The 21670-nt window shown below is 45.6% G+C and overlaps 1 protein-coding gene across 6 annotated transcripts in view; it reads left to right on the top strand.

Moving 5' to 3' along the window:
- Nucleotides 1–21670, top strand: part of ALPK2 (alpha kinase 2) — a 146799-nt gene that overhangs the window by 25488 nt on the left and 99641 nt on the right. The window lies entirely within an intron of this gene.

The raw sequence follows: 21670 nt of genomic DNA, 5'->3' as shown, positions 1-21670 counted from the left end.
TCACCATTCCCTGCTCTGAGATCCGGCACCATAAAAATTGAGGATTTGACACAACAGAATCCACTCTTTCCAAGCTCCTGGGCTGCCATTTTGAAAAATAACCCATCTACTAGGAAAAGTATTCAGTCGTAATGCAAGAAATGTTGGTAGAGCCCTATAATAGATGTGGTCACGTTTTGCTGCTTACTAGTAAGTATTCTGGGCACTAATGATCATGGAAAGTTCTGACTTTTTATACCAGTAGTTCTGAATTCTAGCTGCCCGTTAGTATCACCTGGGGAGCCTTTAAAATCCACTGATGCTTGGGCTTCGCTCTTGACCAATTAAATCAGAATCCCAGGTGATTCCAGTGTTTTGCCAAAAATGAGACACGCTGTATGTCCTAAACATTCATCTGCAAAGTAATTTGACTTATACCAGTATGTTAAATGCTGGTGAGGAAAATGAATGGTATTTTGTGTAAATGTCTTTCTTTTTTTTTTTTTTTTTTTTTTTTTGAGACGGAGTCTTGCTCTGCCGCCCAGGCTGGAGTGCAGTGGCGCGATCTCAGCTCACTGCAAGCTCCGCCTCCCGGGTTCATGCCATTCTCCTGCCTCAGCCTCCAGAGTAGCTGGGACTACAGGTGCCCGCCACCATGCCCGGCTAGTTTTTTGTATTTTTTAGTAGAGACAGGGTTTCACCGTATTCGCCAGGATGGTCTCGATCTTCTGACCTCGTGATCCGCCCGTCTCGGCCTCCCAAAGTGCTGGGATTACAGGCTTGAGCCACCGCGCCCGGCCATTTTGTGCAAATGTCTTTCAAAGATTAAAAGTTAGTTGTTAGTTATAATAATAGTCTCAAAATTTCCTGGTATACGCCATCAACCACTGGATTAGCTCATAGCCCAAAGAAAAGTACTTTTCTTCACCTACATTTGGTCTTTGGGTCATTAAATCCGAGCTTTTAGATATTTGAAAGCTCCTGTTTCTGTGTTTCCCAAGGGCTTTTTTTGGTTTAACAAATCTCATCTGCAGTTCTGCTTGGAGGCTAAGAGCCCTGCGGTTGTATTTATGAACCTTTTGCTTTTCTCTCTTTCCTCTATCTTCCCTGCATTCTCCTCCTCATGCCGTCCTCACCTCATGAACCTGGGCACTTCAGGCGAGTGAGACGGCGGGGAAGAGATTTATCATTGCTGTTGTAACCTTTACATTACCACGGGTCAAGTGTGCTTGGCAGGGAAGAGAAATGGAAAGCCAAGAAGGCATTTCCAGGGAGAGAAACATCAATAATCACATTATGGTATGCACTGTAGCTTGAAATAGAGTTTGTTTGTTTGTTTTTTTTTCCTAAAAGATGTAGGAGTTGAGGGGTGGGGAGGAAAATGCAAGTAGATGTTTTCTACCTCATAATGAAAGCAAATTGCAACGATGTGTATACAAATGGGGAATTGTGGTCTCTTATGAACACAATGTAAAGAAAGGCAGCAAAGCAACAGATAAAAATCTGTCCAGGAACCCGCACTTAGATATACCCTCTCCTCAGCAGGGAGGCCTCCTTTGATGGTTGCAATCACACGGCTGTGCTGAGAGCCAGCAGGAGGGAGGTGGAAGGAAGGGGAAGGGGGCGGAGGACACCCGGGAGCAGCAAAGCTCCGCCCCTGCCTGGGAGACAAAGCAGCCCCTCTGCTCTGTCATCAGCTCTGCCCTAGCATCAACTCTGCCCTAGCATCGGCTGGGCTGGGGACAGGTCTGTAGAGCACCGGGCAGGGACAATGACCAGGAGAATGGCACAGTCACCACAAGCCAATCAGCTCATGGAGTGTATACACGGTTGAATAGTGTCCCCCAAATCCATGTCTGCCTGGAGCCTCAGAATGCGACCGTATTTAGAAACAGGATTTCTGCAGGTATAATTAGTGAAGGAGTTCATATTGGATTAGGTTGTTGGATTGTTACGGAAAAGGGGTTCCAGTCCAGACCCCAAGAGAGGGTTCTTGAATCTCACACAGGAAAGAATTTGGGGCAAGTTCATAGAGTAAGTGAGAGCAAGTTTATCAAGAAAGTAAAAGAATGGCAGAGCAGCGGTGTGGCCTACTCGCCTGAGTATACTTATTATTGATTATATGCTACACAAGGAATGGATAATTTATGAGTTTTCTGGGAAAAGGGCAGAGATTTCCTGGTCTCTCCTATTTTTAGATTATATAGGGTAACTTCCAAATGTTGCCATGGCATTGGTAAACCGTCATGGTGCTGGTGAGAGTGTCTTTTGGCACCTAACACATTATAATTAGCATATGAGCCATGAGGACAATCAGAGGTCACTTTCATTGCCATCTTGGTTTTCGTGGGCTTTGGCTACTTCTTCACGGCATCCTGTTTTATCAGCAGGGTCTTTGTGACCTGTATTTTGTGCCTCCTGTCTCATCCTGTGACTAAGAATGTCTAACCTCCTGGGAATGCAGTCCAGTCGGTCTCAGCCTTAGTTTACCCAGCCCGTATTCAAGCTGGAGTCACTTCGGTTCAAACACCTCTGACAGGTTGGGTCCTAATTCAATGACTGGTATCCTTTTAAAAAGGGAAGACAGAGCCACAGAGACACACAGAGAAAAAATGGCGGTGGGAAGACAGAGACAGAGATCGGGGTGATGCAATGGCAAGCAGAGACATGGCAAAAATTGCCAGCAGCCACCAAAAACTAGGAAGGGGCAAGAGAAGAGTCTTCCCTGGAACCTTCAAGGGACCATGGCTTGATGACAACTTGATTTTAGACTTTTTGGACACGAGAACTGTGAAAGAATAAATTTCTGTTGCTTTTTGCCACCCAGTTTGTGGTAGTTAGTTATACAGCCCTAGGAAGCTAAAACCTGGGTTTACCGAGCAGTCCCGTAAAAGGAGGCAGGGCTTTTTGCCTACCTGGACAAAAGCACTGGCCAGATTTATCTGAGAATGCAGTGTTGGTTCCAGACACACTAGCTGAGTTCATCCAGACCACCCAGTGGGAGATGTCTAGGGACCAAGGGGCAAAAACATTTTTTTCAACTCTGCCCCAAATTCACAATTGATTATTCAAGGATTTGAAGGGAACATCAATAAGGTTTGGGTCACTTGTGTTTTTCCCCCAGGGGACATTTGCTAATGTCTGGAAACATTTGGATTATCTTGACAGGAGGGGGTGGGGTGCTACTGTATCTGGCAGGAGGAGGCCAAAGCTGCTGCTGAACATTGGACAGTAAGCAGGGCAGCCCCCACAGTCAGAACTCTCCAATCTAAGATGTCTGGAGCACCAAGGCTGAGCAACTTTAGCAAACTACCACAAAACTGGTGGGCTCTTGAAGAGCAGCAGTTTCGTAGTTCTCATGGGTCTGTGTGCTGGGGGTTGGCTCTCTGCTGGTTTTCCCTGGCTTTCTCATGCTCTTTCATGCCACTCAAGTCCATTTAAGGATTGGTTGGGGCCGGGCGTGGTGGCTCAAGCCTGTAATCCCAGCACTTTGGGAGGCCGAGACGGGCGGATCATGAGGTCAGGAGATCGAGACCATCCTGGCGAACACGGTGAAACCCCGTCTCTACTAAAAAGTACAAAAAAACTAGCTGGGCGAGGTGGCGGGCACCTGTAGTCCCAGCTACGCGGGAGGCTGAGGCAGGAGAATGGCGTAAACCCAGGAGGCGGAGCTTGCAGTGAGCTGAGATCCGGCCACTGCACTCCAGCCTGGGCAACAGAGTGAGACTCCGTCTCAAAAAAAAAAAAAAAAAAAAAGGATTGGTTGGGCTGGAAGGTCCAGTGTGGTTTCCTGACAGGACTGGCAGTGGATACTGCTATTGGCTGGGCCGCCTTGCTCTCCTCCACATGGGCTCTCATCCCCCAGGAGGCCGGCACTGGTTTCCTTACAGGACAGTCTCAGGGCAGCATTCCAAGGTCATGGAGCTGCAGGGCCTCCCGCAGAAATGAATTCCACCCAACATCATTTCTCTCACATTCTCTTGGCCAAAGCAAGTGACAGGCCAACCCACATTTAACAGGAAGAAAAATAGACTCTACTTTTGAAGAGTAGAGTAGCAAAGTCACATTGCAACAAGGTGTGCACACTCACATGAGTGGAATTAGTAGCCAGATTTTGTAATCTGCATCTTCTATCTGTGGAACATTTAATTGATTTTTAAAATCATCTATTTGCGTGTATCTTTATCCTTCTCAAAAAAACCAGCTATGACTGCCCTTTGCCTATAATTTTTTTTACCCTTTTTTTTTGAGATGGAGTCTCACACTGTTGCCTAGGCTGGAGTGCAGTGGCAAGATCTGGGCTCACTGCAACCCCCGCCTCCCAGGTTCAAGCAATTTTCTTGCCTCAGCCATCCAAGTAGCTGGGATTACAGGCACATGCCACCACGCCCGGCTAATTTTTGTATTTTTAGTAGAGATGAGGTTTCACCATGTTGGCCAGGCTGGTCTTGAACTCCTGACCTCAGGTGATCTGCCCACCTCAGCCTCCCAAAGTGCTGGGATTACAGGCATGAGCCACCACGCTTGGCCTATTCTTAACCATTCATTTATCCAACAAATATTAAGGGCACTTAAAATGCTCTAGAATTCAGTGCCAAGTAAGAGGAAGCAAAGTTCTCTATGATCTCACTCACAGTCCAGTGGAGGAAACAGACACTGAAATTTCAGAAATGGATATTGAACCAGAGAGCGGTCACCCAGACACAAGGTTTTAAGCTGCTTTTGTTACACATGTTTCATACTTGCAGCCCCGTTTGGATGGTTTTTCATTTTCTTTTCCACTAGAACTCTAACATGCTATTAACTTGCTGCACCTCACAGAGTAGAATGATTTTAGAAGGCGGACTCTGTGACTTCAGTCATGTGTCAGCATTCTCATTTATTTCAGACCCCAGGAGCCATGGGGTACGGTGTTACCTTCCTCAGGATACTCTGCTTTGAGAGCTCTTTGTAAGTGCTTATCATCTCTGCCCTGGGGGGGGCCATCAGTCTCTTTCTATACATGATCACCCAAGGAAACCTAAACCATTTGCCAGACATCTGAAAAACATGAGTTACTCTTCATGAATGAGACTAGGCAAGTGAGTATAGGTGAATCACTTAAAGATATCCCCTCTGGGGCCAGACACGGTGACTCATGCCTGTAATCCCAGCACTTTGGGAGGTTGAGATGGGCAGATCTCTTGAGGTCAGGAGTTGAAGACCAGCCTGGGCAACATGGTGAAACCCTGTCTCTACTAAAAATACAAAAATTAGCAGAGCATGGTGGCGTGAGGCTGTAATCACAGCTACTTGGGAGGCTGAGGCATGAGAATCAGAATCACTTGAACCCAGGAGGCGGAGCTTGCAGTGAGCAGAGATCATGCCACTGCACTCCAGCCTGGGCAACAGCGAGACTCCATCTCAAAAAAAAAAAAAAAAAAAGATATCCCTATTGCTGGAAGAAACACCTCAGAACACACAACCTGCTGATAGAATTGTCACCATCAACTTCACTTACAAAGAACAGACAATTCTTTCCACTATTGACAGCCAGGGTTCAAAGAGCTGGGTTTAAATCCCAGATCTGTAAGCTGTATCATCCTGGGCAAATTATTTAACTTTTCTATGTCTCAGTTTTCTCATCTGTAAAATGGGGATAATAATAACACCTGCCTAATAGGATTGTTGTAGGGGATTAAACCAACACATGCAAGGAATTTCGAATACTCAATAAATAATAGCTATTTCAGGTGCTTTAAACATGCTCCCCACCCCAAACTATAATTTTGGAACTGATTAAAATAGGAGAGTTTGGAGGTAAGAAAAGCAGCATTTTTCCCCTCTGCTATTTCTCTTTTGGAGGCTAAAAAAAAAGTAGTTAACGTGATTGTTCAAGGAATCATCAGGTAGAAATAAAGATGACTGAATCTTGCTATGTCTTGGCTAAGATGGAAAATGCATTTCATCCAAGGTTGGAAAGTGTTTTGTGAACTTCATGTTCCTGTGAGCTTAAGTAGGTCTAACAAGTCTTAAGGATGACTGGTAGAACTTTCCGACACCTGGAAGGCATCTGTGTTCCCGACACCGGGCTGAGGCGGCTTCCCGTGGCGTTCTCCCTGAATGAATTCAGCAGGCACGCATCAGGGCCATGACTCAGACCACGCCTGGGGCCCTGCTTGAATGAGTTCCGAGGGTCTGATGAGGAACTCCCAGTTAGTCCCCGGGTAACAGGTCCCTTCTGAGAATCCACTGCTTGTCATCACATTCTGGTGGTGACTTTAGTAGGTAAGTGTCTCAGAAGAGTGAATGGTTATAGGCCATGTTCTGGGACACTCACTGACCTTTTCCTGGGGATGGGACCTGGGTGGCTGCTCCCACCATGGTGCGGACTCCTCAGGGCAAATCATGACTAAGGTGGCAGGTGATAGGTTGATCCAAGAGCCCCTCCCAAGACTTTGGGACAGTCAGGGAAAGGTGCACCAATCACTAGAAGTTGGACACATTCTGAAAGTCTGTGAAACTGTCACTCCATTGACACCTTCTGAGAACTGAGCAGGCCAGGCATGTTAGGGAAGTTCTTGGATTCAGCCCTACCTTGTAATCACAGAATTAGAGGCAGACACGTCTGGAAAGAGTGAAAAGATGGGGTGCCTCACTCATGTAGAAATCATGATGTGTTAGTGCTAGGGAACAGCTGACCAACTCCAAGGTAATGCTCATAAAGAAATTACCTGACAAGGGGAGATGGCTAGTTATGGGCAAAGCTGAAATTAATCAGGCCCTGTGAGTCCTGGGAAGGGCTTTGCCCCACTCTGTAGGGAGAGGGCAGGACTGAGAAAGGGGTTCAGTTTGGCAGCGTAAGTCTCAGCCCAGCCTATTTCTCCTCCTCATGCACTCAGCTGAGGGCCTCTCATGATAGACCCAAGGTCTCCCTGCCTCTGCCTGGTCCTGCCTGGGAGCCTCTCCTGCCCCTGCCGCCTAAGTTCTCCATGAACCAGTGTTTGACTTGGACCTCACGCCCCTCCCTGTCTGCCTCCAGGCTCCATCACCTGGAATTCCTGCTTTGTCTTCTCCCAAGCACATGCTTCCATTCATTTTTTTCTGAATCCCACAATGCTGGGCCAGTCTCAGTACATTCCAGGAGACACCAGGCTACACCTCAGCAGAGTCCCCCTCACATGGGAGGGGAGCTGCCACTCTGGATCCTCCAGGATTCCCTTCAGGCCACGCCCCACACCTAGGCCCCAGGTGAACCTGAGAATGGGTGAGAATGGGCGTGGCCCGTGAGAGGGGTTAAGCCCCGGGATGGTCCCTCAGACCCTGCCTGTCATAGTCAGCTTGAGCTACCCTACCAAAATACCATAGTGTGGGTGGCCTAAACAACAGAAATTTTCTTTCTCACCATCCTGGAGGCTGGAAGTCCAAGATCGAGGTGCCAGCATGGTTAGGTTCTGGTAAGGGGCCTCTTCCTGGTTTGCAGAATCTGCCTTCTCACTATGTTCTCACATGGGAGAGAGAGAAAGAGAGTGCAAGCTCTCTGGTGTCTCTTCTTCTAAGGGCACTAATCCTGTCATGAGGGCCCCACCCTTGTGACCTCATCTAAACCATATCACCTCCCAAAGGCCCTGTCTCCAAATACCATCACATTAGGGGTTAGGGCTTCAACATGTGAATTGGTGGTGGTAGGGGACATAATTCAGTAGCTAGCACAGCTCCAAATATGGAAGGGCTCTGGCTATATACGGGGCCAGACTAAGACAAGGCCAATGGGGGTGGACAGGGACCCACTGGTTCAGAATCAGAGATTTGCAGCACTGTGTGAGAGCATAAGTAGACATTCTAAGTATCATAAGTAGATACTCAGCTCTCAAGCCAGACTACCCAGGTCCAATTCTTGGCCTCACCTCTTACTTGAACAGGTTGCTTAACCTCCGTTTGCCACCATTTCCGTATCTGTAAAATGGGAATGATCACAGTATCTACCTTGCAGGGTTGGGTGAAGATTAAATGAGATAATACATATAAGGAAACTTTTTGAACAGTGCTGGTACTTAACAAGTGCTAAGTAAATGTTCATTCTTTCTGCCCTGAGATCTCCTGTGTATTGTAAGACACAGCCATTCTTTTGGTTTTGAGTCGGAGTCTCACTTTGTCACCCAGGCTGGAGTGCAGTGGCACGATCTCAGCTCACTGCAACCTCTGCCTCCCAGGTTCAAGCAATTCTCTTGCCTCAGCCTCCTGAGTAGTTGGGTTTACAGGTGCCCACCACCACACCTGGCTAATTTTTTTTGTATTTTAGTAGAGATGGGGTTTCACCATGTTGCCCAGGCTGGTCTCAAACTCCTAACCTCAAGTGATCCACCCACCTTGGCCTCTCATAGTGCTGGGATTACAGGCATGAGCCACTGCACCCGGCCAATTTTTCTTTTTTTTTTTTTTTTTTAATTAGCTTGGGGTGGTGGCACGTACCTGAGGTCCCAGTTTCTTGGGAGGCTGAGCTGGGAGAACTGGTTGGGCCTGGGGGATTGAGGCTGCAGTGAGCCATGATCACACCACTGCACTCCAGTCTGGGTGACAAAATGAGACCCTGTCTCAAAAACAAACAAACGAACAAAAGATTTGTGGGAGGATTTAGCACAGGGCATCCAGGGGTTCTGTTCTTCACTGAGTCTTGCCTCAAGGGAAGCAGGCAGAGGAACCATTCCACGTACAGCACCGAACTAGAGGAAGTGATTTGAATGAACTGTGGCTTCTTGGTGGTCAGAGGCTCTGCTGCTGAATCCTTAGGGGACTAGGTGAGCAGAGTAATCTAACAGGCCTCCCGCAGTTGCTGTAGGAGAAGGCCCCATTGTCAGCAGCTCTGGTCACCATTTGAACTGCAGGGTGTCAGACAGTGGCTGCTCCCTTTCCGTCCTTGTCACTTCCCATTCCCTGCGGCGGCTGCTGCGGCAGCCAGATTGAGATTCTTCTCCTGTTGGAGCTGCTCCTTGACAGCCCTAATGAGGCTGCTCCCTCGGCCCAGAGCAGGGTGCCCTGCTTGCCCGTCTGCCTGCCAGTGGCTGCCGCTGCTCACCAGTGGGCATCAGGAGGTGGCAGCCAGGCAGAGGCATCCTGAGATGGTCAGATCAAGGAGACAGAGAGGGACACAGGACATAGCCAGCACTGAGGCCCTGACAACAGAACGGCAGACGAAGGGAAACCATTGACTTGTGACGGGTTTCTTCCCTGACCACAGGTCTGTGAGCCTGCTTTTGGGAGAGAAATTCTCGGACCTGGTTTTGCTCATTCCCCCTTTCTGGGTCCAGCAATTCGTTTTTTAAGAAGGAAAACCAACTCTTAACATCCACAGAGTGCATGCGGGGGCAGCTTGCCAGTCATTGACTAGGAAACTCACCTCAGATTGAGCAGCTAGTGGAGTGACAGCTGATGTTTTCCTGAGAATTTAATAAACGGACCTTTACCCTTGATGGAAACATTGGAGTCACCAAGCTGGAAACGACTTCAAGATGTTGCCACTCAGAGCCTGGTCTTGGACCACCAGCGTCAGCATCCCCTGGGAGCTTGTTAGAGTGGCAAAATCCCAGCTCCCTCTCCAGACCCAGCCAATCAGAGCCTGCATTTTAATGATTCATGTGCATTTTTAACGCAAGAGAAACCCCGCTGTAAGGCTCAGGCTTAGCCCACTCCTGGCTATACATTACCTCTGGGGAACTTTAAAAAATTATTTATGCTTCTATCTCACCCCTAAAAAATTCTGTTTTAATTGGTCAAATCCAACTGGTCTAGTCCACTGCTTACACCCTATAGGTCACCCAAGGCCCAGAGAGATCACAGGACCCATCCAAAGTAACACAACAGGTTAGGAATTAAAGCTAGGGTTAGAACCCCCAAATTCTGTTTCCCAGGGCCCCTGAGTCCATTACGTTAATCACTGCATCTCATCCTACCAGTGCCATCCTCCCGAACAAAATCTATTAAGATGCATCCTGGAATATAATTCAAAAAGGAGGGATCATAAGGACTTCATTCAAAAATAAGGATTCATGGAGGGCCTACTATATGCCGGGGATTGTTCTCACCCTGAGGATACAGCAGTGAATACTGGATGCCCTGATCTCATGGGAAAGGGGTAGCAAGAGGAACCAGACATTTAACACACCAGGAACTATGTCATGGGTCAGGTGAAAAAGGATAAAGCAGCACGAGGGAGGGAAGGTCTCTCTGGTGAGGGGCTCTGAGCGCAGAGGTGAAAGGGCAGAGCAGGAGGTGATGTGGCTGTTACCCGGGGAAAGCAGGTTCTCTTCACCTTCTATGACTCTCACGTCAGCTCATTGCTTGTAGGCCATGGCACATGGTCATGACTTTGGATGTGATTTGGAGTGAGATGGAGACACACAAGAAGGTTTCTGAACAGAGATGTGATGACATTTTCTGGCTTAGTGTAAAAGGATGACTCTCGTCTCAGTGCTGTGAATGTATCCTCTGGAGAAGACTCAGGGCACAGATGGGCACCTGCAAGCAAGCATCGCGGTAATTCAGATGAGACAGTGGTGCCTCCACCCAGGATGGTCCTGCAGAAGATGGGAGCAAGCGGCCAGGTTCTGAGTGTGTCTGATGGGAGCTGCTGTTGGACTGGATGCTGGATGTGAAAGGGGAGTGAAAGATGGACTCCAGGATTTTTGGCCTGAGCAACTGGTAGAATGGAGTTGCAGTTTTGTAGAGACAAGAAGCGGGTTTGGATACGGACATCCACAGTTTGGCCTGGGGCGTGCTGGGTGTTTGATGAATTAGCAGAGCTCTGGGACCCTGTGGCCAGGGACGTTGGTGCTGCTGAGAGCTGGGGCTACCCACCATGGCTTGTCTAATGGAGCATTCATCTTAGTCCTGCTCGAAGATGACGGGCCTTATAGATTTAGAGAATAGATTTACAGTTCAAACTTACAATTGTTTTGCTATATTGTCACAATGCTCCTTAAGATTTCTGGGACATTATGCTCACTCGGTGGCCTATTAGGTGCTTTGGGTGGTAATTGTTTCCGGATAACTTGCAGTTTTCTTTTGATAAGGAGGGTCAGTCATCTATTAACTAAGCGTGGTGGTAGTAATGCCACAGGATTTTTTTCCTTTCTGAAATCAGTTTGCCCATTTCTTGTTCAAAGAATCTCTGGTGGGTCTGCATTGCTCCAAGAAGCTCAGAAAGCTGTTGAAAGTGCAGAGCTTCTGCACCGAGTGGCAGCCAGGAAACCGCTCCCCATGCATCCCCAGGAAAAGATCCTGGCTCTACCACACATGTGCCTGTTCCCTGATGTGTTCGCTATTGTACAATAATGCATGTCCATTTATTTCGTTCAGTGCTTCTGAGCACTGGCTGCCCAAAGGAATAACCTAGAAGCCTTTAAAAAAAAAACCTGATGGTGAAGGTTTCACCCCATTATGCTGCTTAATTGTGCCTTTTTTTTTTTTTGGTGTGGGGAAGAGGTGGGGTCCTGGCACTGGTATTTTTTTCAGATTATTTTTATGTTTGAGATGGAGTTTTTGCTCTGTCGCCCAGGCTGAAGTACAACGGTGTGATCTCGGCTCACTGCAACCTCTGCCTCCCAGGTCCAAGCGATACTCATGCCTCAGTCTCCCAAGTAGCTGGGATTACAGGCATGCACCACCACACCCGGCTAATTTTTGTATTTTTAGTAGAGATGGAATTTCACCATGTTGGCCAGGCTGGCCTCAAACTCTTGACCTCAGGTGATCCACCCGCCTTGGCCTCCCAAAGTGCTAGGATTACAGGTGTGAGCCACCACACCCGGCCTTTTTTGCCTTTTTATTTATTTATTTATTTATTTATTTTTGAGATGGAGTCTCTCCCTATCGCCCAGGCTGGAGTACAATGGAGCAATCTCAGCTCACTGCAACCTCCGCCTCCCAGGTTCAAGCAAGTCTCCTACCTCAGCCACCCAAGTAGCTGGGATTGCAGGTGCATGCCACGACACCCAGGTAATTTTTATATTTTTAGTAGAGATGGGGTTTCACCGTGTTGGCCATACTGGTCTTGAACTCCTGACCTCGTGATCCGCCTGCCTTGGCCTCCCAAAGTGCTGGGACTACAGGCGTGAGACTTTATTTTTTAGAGTAGTTTTGGGGTCACAGCAAAATTGAGCACAAGGCACAGAGAATTCCCACACACCTTCTGTCCAGCATAGTACATTTGTTACAATCCATGAACCCACACTGACACATCATCACCCCAAGTCCATAGTTTACGTGAGGGTTCACTCTTGGTGTCCGTTCCACAGGTTTGGACAAAGGTGTCATGACATGTATCTACCTTTGTAGAATCAATAGTTATCTCCCTGCCCTAAAAATCCTCTGGCACTGATATTTTTACAAAGCACTCCAAGTCATTTGCACATTCAGCCAGGGCTGAGAACTGCTGATTTAGTCTGACTGTGTGCCAGGCTTTGCTTTCAGCACTTTATAGGAGTTAACTCCCTTAATCCTCATGTCACCAGGTTGATGTCGGTTCAGCCATTGTCCAGAGCTGTCAAGTGGCTTATTCAACGCTGCCCAGCAGATGGGCCGGCCTGTGAACCCAGGCACACTCGCTGCTAAGTCTGTCCCTTAACCACTATGCAGTACTTACTGACTTTGCCAACTGCCTCTGCAATCTGCTCCGAATTGCTCTTGGGTGAAGAAGAACAGTAAACTTTCCCCTGCAGTTCACACACTCACAGTGCTCCTGGATAGAATTCTGCACCCTCCACACGGGGGCTCCTTCCCACCCACTGCCCCGGTTCTTTATGGCCCTCTCCCCCAGCCCTACCTCCTGCGAATCTAACCTCAGCTCATTGCTTTATTGTCCCCTACACATGACCTGATCATTCCAGCTCTGGTGCATCTGCCAGGAATGCCCTCCCCTCTTCCCAGCCAGCCAAAATGTAATTCTTCCCTGCCGGGCTCAAGTTCTGTGCTCCTGGCTTCATTTCCTAAGGCCCAGGCCACTGTGACCTCTCCCCTCCTAACCACCAGAAGCACTGGCTGCCTCAGCTGTGCCTTTTGGAATTCAATGACACTGGAGTTTGCAAATCGCGTACTGCTCCGTTTAATACCCAAAAGTCTCATCTCTGGGGAAGGAAGCAAGTCTTCTACTAATTTCTTGTTTCCCTTCTCAAGTCCCATGCAGTGTGCTAAGCATGTATAGTTGTAGGTCCAGCAGGACACATGGGGGAACAGGGTGTTCCTGCTCATTTGGGGGCCACAGGTCACATCAGATATGGAGAGCAAGAGCGTTTGCTCCTCACCCCCGGTCTGTGGTATAAAACGCAGTTAGGATCTTACAGAATTATTTTCCATCCCTTTCTACATGACTATTTTATTTGCTTCCCAGTGAACTGGAACCTGAGGTCTAAACCCCTTAGTATGGGATGGAAAACCTTCCATGGTCTGGGCTGAGCCACCTCCTGGCAGGTGACCCTATCTCTTGATTCACCTGGGCCAGCCTCAGTTTCTCCAGCATGGCCCCAGTCTCTGCCTGTTGCTTTGATCTATTAAGGGTCCTTTTCAGGCCGGGCACGGTGACTCATGTCTGTAATCCCAGCACTTTGGGAGGCTGAGGCGTGTGGATCACAAGGTCAGGAGATCGAGACCACCCTGGCTAACACAGTGAAACCCCGTCTCTACTAAAAATACAAAAAAATTAGCCGGGCATGGTGGTGCACACCTGTAGTCCCAGCTACTTGGGAAGCTGAGGCAGGAGAATGGTGTGAACCCGGGGGCGGGGCTTGCAGTGAGCCGAGAACGCGCCACTGCACTCCAGCCTGGGCGACAGAGCCAGACTCCGTCTCAAAAAAAAAACAAAAAAACAAAAAAACAAAAACCCCTTTCACTCTCTGAAGTGTCCTGTTTAAACAGCGAACAATGCAGTTACCCTACCCTCCCGCCTACCACTCCCCCAAGTTCCAAATTAAAAATGGTTTATTGTTTCCTGGGAGGGCCTGAAGCTCTCTTTCCTACCTCCTTCCACATTTAGGCTATTCTGTCTGCCTGGAATTATCACCCCTCCACCAACCACAGACACGCATCATCTTTCCTGCCAAAATCCCGCCCTGTATTTCCTGGTCTGTTTCAGCTGCTGAGCTACCCAGGAAGCCTCCCTTCATTATCTTGCACGCCCCCAACACCTGAATCCTTATAACTGGCATGCTTGCTAATGGTGCCTGGCACACACTGTCCTGTATTATAGATGTTTATATAGACAGGTCATTTCCCTTACTGGATGGGAGGCTCCCGAGAAAAGAGCCTAGGAACTTCACCTCTTTATCATCCACATAGTGGCTAACACAATGCTTTATACATGGTAGACATGGTGGACATTTCCTATCATTTTTTTGGCCATATAACTTAAGACATGTCACATCTTCTCTGGGCCTCAGTTCCAATATCTGTAACATAGTTCCAATTCCTGTATCTGTTAGGGTCTAATCAGGAAGACAAAAACCATTTTGAAGCATTTAGTGCAGGGTTGCACAGATGACAGCCAACAGGGAACAGTGAGGTCACCCAGAGCCACTATCTCCTGGGCAGCAGAGACAAAGGGAGGAGGCAAGACTCCCAGTTCCAGGTCACAGGCCACAGGGCAGAAACTGGACCTCTGGTGGGCTGTCCCATGGGACCTGGAACTACGGAAGAGATGATTTCTTCTTTCTTCCCTTCCCACCCCCTGATGTACTGTCTCTCTTTGGTCAAACACAGCAAGAAGCCAGCAGTCATGGGAGCTGGGGTGTTGCAGCCTCGGGGGTCAGCCCTGGTGATAGAGAGCAGAACCGGGGAAGAAGGCAGGTGGGTGAGAACCGGCCTGGGAGAGACACAGCTCTGAAGTCCCTTTCGGCCCTTTAGGTGTGTGGTTCAACCAATCTGTTGAATAAATAACTGAATAAATTGGTAAATGTGTGAGGAATCTCCTCATTGTTTTGAAAGGTTACTTGTAGAAGGTCTACAAGGTCTACAAGTTACTTGTAGAAAATAGGATCAAGAAATTCAGAGAATTCTTCCATCTCCAGGACAAACATAACTTTGGAGCTTGGGAAAGACCAAAGTCTTTCCTATTCCTTCAGTTATTCATATGATTATTGATAGCAGTTGTCAGGTAATAAAATACAGACACTTGGCTTAAGAAAATATGATGACCTTCACCTGGTGCTGTGGCCAAGGAAAGGACACGGATGTCATCGTGTGATTATTTATTGAGTGGAGCCCTCTTCCCCCTCCCTGCTGCAATGGGAAGGAAGGCTCAAAACATTCACAGCCACAGGAGGGGGAGCTGCAGAGACCTCCTTCCCCCCTCCACCCCGCATTCCTGGCTGAAAGGGTGGAGACACTGCAGACCTCGTGTTTCCTGATCTTGTTTTCTTTCACTGGAAAGTGGAATGCATAATAAAATGGAATGTCTGTGGTGCAGAGTGGTGGTTGAATAGCATCTAAATTCCAGAGATAATTCCAAATCTTTTTTTAAAAATTGTTTTAGATGGAGCCTTGCTCTGTCGCCCAGGTTGGAGTGCAGTGGTGCAATTTCAGCTCACTGCAACCTCCACCCCCGCCAGGTTCAAGTGACTCTCCTGCCTCAGCCTCCCAAGTAGCTGGGATTACAGGCATGTGCCACCACACCTGGCTAATTTTTGTATTTTTTAGTAAAGACGGGGTTTCACCATGTTGCCTAGGCTGGTCTCCAACTCCTGACCTCAAGTGATCCACCTGCTTCAGCCTCCCAAAGTGCTGGGATTACAGGCATGAGCCAACACACCTGGCTGAGAATTCCAAATCTTACCTCTAGCCAATACTTCAGCTGCTTCTTCTATGAACCCTGTCTTCAGGGCACCTGGTCAAGTAGCAGTTTGAGTTTCAGCAATTTTAATATTGTTGGGAGCAGGGAAATGACCTCAGGGCAGGCAATAAAGGATTATCCACTTTTCAGGCCATGAGATTACTGATTTTATTTTTATTTTTGCTGGTGGAATCACCCACCTTAATGGTCAATAGGTAGATGTATGAAATAATGCACATGACCCTTAGGGTAGGATGAGGATGAGAATGAGGATGAAGAAGATGATGATGATTGAAATGTAGAGACTAAAAAGTATATCATTTTGATGGCTATATTGTGCTGGTAGCTAGAAAAAAATTGTTTGCTTATGTCTTCCTTTTCTACTTGTTTCATTCTGTTCCCCACCCTCTTGTCTTCATATTCCTCTTTGATAGGGTTACTAGTCCTGTGGATTCTTGTCCTGCTTAGTTCTTACTCATATTTCTAATCCTTGTTCTCAAAGCACAAAATCATGCTAAGTTGGCTGAATCCTAAAGAACTTTTAGGATTAGCTCTTCCAGAATTGATGGAACCAGCCTCCTCCTGCCCAGAATTAAATTAGATAGGCCCATGTATTAAGCATTGAATCAGAAATCTCTGGAAGTGGAGCCCAGACACAGGTCTTCTTTCCCCTTCTTTCTTTATTTGCAACAAATAAGAAAAACCACAGAGGTTATGTCATCAGCCTAAGAGGATACACAAATGAACAAACCAAGCAAAGCAGTGACCCCTCCATGCTAATGCCCATCTTCCGCAGTGCAAAAGCTAGCTGTTCTGCTGTGACAGTGTATCCAGGCTTCTCTTGGTGAATAGCTTAAATCAATGATTCTCAAAGTGTGTTCCTTGGACTTCTGGAAGTCCCTAACACCCTTTTAGGGATCCTCAGGGTCACAAATGTTATCCTAAAAATACTCAAACATATCCAGCCATCCCATTACTAGATATAAACCCAAAAGACTATAAATTATTCTATTATAAAGATATATGCATGCATATATTCATTGTCACACCATTCACAATAGCAAAGACATAGAATCAACCCAAATGCCCATCAATGATAGACTGGATAAAGTAAATGTGGTACATATATACCATGGAATACTACGCAGCCATAAAAAGGAACAAGATCATGTCCTTTGCAGGGACATGGATGGAGCTGGAAGTCATTTTCCTCAGCAAACTAATGCAGGAACAGAAAACCAAAAACCACATGTTCTTACTTATAAGTGGGAGCTGAAAAATGGGAACACATGGACACAGGGAGGGGAACAACACATGCTGGGCCTGTTGGTGGATGGGGGTTGGGGGGGAGCGGTGTAAGGGGTGAAGCATTAGAAAAAGTAGCTAATGCATGCTGGACTAAATATCTAAGTGATGGGTTGATGGTGCAGAAAATCACCACAGCACACGTTACCTATGTAACAAACCTGCACATCCTGCCCATGTACCCCAGAACTTAAAAATTAAAAAAAAAATCAAACATTATTTGCCCTTTTCACTGTGTTGAAATGTACACTAATGGTAAAAAGCAATGAAGGGTAAGTCTGTTGGTGGCTTAGCATGAATCATGGCAGTGGTCCCAAACCATATTAGTTGCCATAGAATTCTGCATTTCCATACAGCCACAGTTAAAAACAACAACCAAAAAGTTTTACTTAATGTCCTTTATGCATCAGTAAAAATGGAGTAATTTTATTAAATCTTGATAACTCAGTAGCCCTTTTAATACTCCATGTAATAAAATGGGAAATATATACAGAGCACCTCTGCTGGATTTTCTTAGATGATGAACATCTTGAGGACAAGCTTCTGCATGATTGCTTAAGTCGCAAGCTGAACTAGCCACTTCTTTCACGGATTATAATTTTTACTCAAAAGAATAATGGACAAATGATGGTTATTCAGCCTTGGGTATTTGGCAGACATTTTCTGAAAAATGAACAAAACAAGCCTGCCACTTCGAGGAAAACTAAAAGTATGTGTTGCCAATGATAAAATCCAAACTTGCAAGCTGTCATTGCAGTCCCTTCTCTGAACTAGGGACTTCCAGTTTTTTCCAATATTCCTTCTGTTTTTTCCTCTATCTTCTCTCCTATGGGGACTCTCATTATGTATATGTTGTAAGCTGGTATACCATCGGGCTCCAGAACTCTTTATTTTTCTATACTCTTTTCTCTTTGTTACTAAAATTGGATCATCTCAACTGACCTCTTCAAGTCTGTTGATTCTTATTCCATCTGCCCAAATCTGCTGTAGAGCCCTTTTGTGAATTTTTTATTTCAGTTACTGTAATTTTAAATCTCTAAATTTCTATTTGGTTTGTATGTATAATTTATATGTCTTTATTGAAACACCATGCTCACACTTTTTTTCAGCTCTTTAGACATGGTTTTATTTCTTTGAACATATTTAAAATAGATAATTTAAAGTTTGGTCCAGCAAGTCTAGGAACAGTTTCTATCGATTGCTTTTTCTTCTGTGTACGGGCCATACTTTGTTTCTTCGCATGTCACATAATTTTTATTGAAAACTGGACATTTTAGACAATGTAATGTGGCAACTCTGGAAATGAGATTCTCCTACCTTCCCAGGGCTTATTGTTTGCTTGCTTAGTGACTTTTCTGAACTAATTCTTTGTTGTCTGTGGCCCCTGAAGTTTCTACGGAGTTAGCTTAGTAGTCAGCTAATGAATGGACAGAGATTTCCTTAGGTGCCTGGAACCAATAGGTCTCCCAGTTTATTGAGGGGCTGTGTGTGCATGTTGGGGTATGAAGCATGCTTTCACACTCAGCCAGGCAAATGACAACTCTGCCTTAGCCTTCACTTCCTGCTAGTAGAAAGCCTTAAGGTCAGTTAGAGGTGAGAGCTCAGAATTTTCTCAGGTCTTTCCTAAGCATGTGCACTGGACATGCTTAAGAAGGCTGCTCACAGCCTTATGCATGTGCATGGCCTCCTAGATCTCCAGGAAAATGTCTCAGCTTTTCAATGACGCCTATGGGCATCTCATTCCCAGCTTTCCCTTTTAACCTTTTTGGTTCCCCTATTGTTTAACCCAGTTATTATCTACTGCCTCAAGCAGCCATGGTGTTAAACAATTCCCTTTTTTTTTTTTTAATGAATACAAATGCCCCTAGGGAAAAAGTTATTTTTGCTGAGTGAACTCTAAGTCAGATCACACAAAAACAGTCTTGTGAGTGGGGTCTTTCAGGGAATTACTAGACAGGTCAAATAATGACAACTCTGGGTATGGAGCTTTGAAGGAGCCCCAACTGTGTCCTGCCCCCTCAAGCTGCTGCCAGGCTGTTTTCACTGTGATTGTGGAGTCTTGGTTTTCAAGACTACTGTGGAGCTGGTTATGGGGGAATAGAACTAGGGCAGGTTAAAGCACCAGAAAACTGTTCTGAGATTCAGCCATTTTTCTTGAATAAAGGCTCCCCAGATTGCCTTTAATTTTCAGAGCCCTGAAAAAGTTGATTCAGACAAGTTTTGCCAGTGTTCTTGTTGCATTTACAGCAGTGAGAATTTTCAGGGATACTTCCTCTGACCTTCTTGCTCATATCCTCCATGCTTATACTTTCTACCATACAACTTAGCACAGACTTGATTTACACTGTTCTCTGATAAATTAACATTCATATTATTTCCCTAAGTAGAATTTTGGAAAATTTGTGCCCTTCATCAAAAGCTTAACAGTTTCTAATACTTTAAAATTATTCTGATAAGATCAGTGGTAATATTAATAAACATGGTTTTAAAAAGTATTATTTAATAAAATGTATTAATATTTGGAAGATCTCATGAGCCAAGTTTTTCTAAATGACCAATGTATGATATTACAAAATCTTGCATGGGTAAAAGATGCATTTAAAATGCAATATAGGGCTGGGCATGGTGGCTCATGCCTGTAATCCAGCACTTTGGGAGGCCAAAGCAGGTGGATCACCTGAGGTCAGGAGTTTGAGGCCAGCCTGGCCAACATGGTGAAATCCCGTCTCTACTAAAAATACCAAAATAAGCCAGGCATGGTGGCACATGCCTGCAGTCCCAGCTACTTGGGAGGCTGAGGCAGGAGAATCACTTGAACCCTGGAGGTGGAGGTTGCAGTAAGCCAAGATGGCGCCACTGCACTCCAGCCTGGGAGACAGGGCAAGACTGTCTCAAAAAAAAATAAAAGCAACATAGAATGATGGATTTTATGTAACAAGTATGGAAAGTTCACTGATGTGGTTTCAGATTCCACATTGTAACTAATCTTCATGTATATCAAATCAGAATACTTCAATCAGATGAAAAGGTTATTAAAATATTCCTTCTTTTCCCAACACATTTATGTGTCAGGCCAACTTTTCTACATATATTAATCAAAACCATGTATTGTATCACACTGAATGCACAGATACAAAAATCCAACCATCTTCTGTTAAGCTTGATATTAAAGGTATATGAAAACACTTAAAATAAAACTACTCTCATGAAATGTTGCCTTGTCTTGGAAAAATATGTTTTCTATAAAAACATGATTTATGCTAATATGCAATGAATTTATTCTTGTTATTTTAAAATTAACTGTTAAAAATTTTTGTTTTAACTGTAATGTGGTAACTATTGAGAGATATAACCCATATAAACGAAAGTTCTTTGAAGTCCTCAATTATTTTTAGGAGTATTAAAGAGTCTCGATACCAAAATGTTTTCAGACTTTCTGGTTTAGACCATTTCTGGGGGTTCAAACTCAGAAGAAGCTTCATTCATTTAAGGTAACACGGACTTCTTTTTCTTTAATAAGGAAATGATTAATTTAGAAAGAACCCAGAGAATTCAAGCAAGACTTTCACAGCAGGGGAGAAGAATGTTACTGCTTCCCTCCGCCAAAAGAAAAGATATGCAAGGAGGGAATTCAATTAATTGTTCAGGGAATTTCTTCCTGGATGGTTTTGCATTCCAGTCAAATCACTGTGCGGCACGCAGCTCTCTCTGCTAGCCTCCCGCAAAGATTCTACACCCCAACCCTGCTAACACCATTTTAGCTATTACCACTGGAGTCCCTTCTCTGACTTCCTTTTTCCCATCCAGTCTGTTCTGTGCACCTTAGCACAGACCTCATCTACAAGGTTCTCTGGAAAATTAATACTATTTCCTTCAGTCAGTTTTTAGCCATTTGGAAGCTGGACATGATGTTCAGGCATCTCCTTCACTCCACTGCAGCTCGTAACATAATGCTGGGCACCATGGTGCCCATCACTCTATGCAAGTCTGCCATTTGGCTGATCAAGATGAAGACTTAGGACAGAAACACTTTATTTGCAGAATGATCTCTCTACACTGTGTCATTTCCTTTCTGGTAATGTTAGTTTTCTAACAGCATCCACAGAGCCAGACAGCCAGGGCGGAAGGCTCTTTCTCATCCCGGCGCTATGGCTTTCCGACTTTGTCACTTTGGGGAAACAACTCCTTTGAGCCTCAGTTTTGCACACAGGGAGGAGGAAGACATTGTTTAATGTAGGAGGCACCCAGCAGATGCTGGCTTCCTTGCCCGATTTTCTTCCCCTCTTCTTTAGGATGCTTCGAGATAATTAGCAAGGACGTGTCAGCCACAAATCATAACTCTTTCAAAGGCATTCATTAGCCAGTGAGAAGTTAATTACACTTAATCCAGTTCCCTTTTCTCTTTATTTACTGTACTTAGGATGGATTATAAATCTCTTATCAACTAAAACACATGTTTCATAAAATTATGTATCACAAAATTATGACAATCTCCCATCTGTTTATTTAGTCGTTAAGAATTTAAATAGAGTATATTTAACCCAATGATTTTCTCTACGTTTTTCTAAAATTCTTTTTGTTTTCTCTCCT

Source organism: Papio anubis, chromosome 19 (assembly GCF_008728515.1).
Source record: "Papio anubis isolate 15944 chromosome 19, Panubis1.0, whole genome shotgun sequence".
NCBI classification, from domain to species: domain Eukaryota; kingdom Metazoa; phylum Chordata; class Mammalia; order Primates; family Cercopithecidae; genus Papio; species Papio anubis.
The sequence above is the reverse complement of the archived record's forward strand: the minus strand, read 5'-3'. Positions and strand labels throughout refer to the sequence as shown.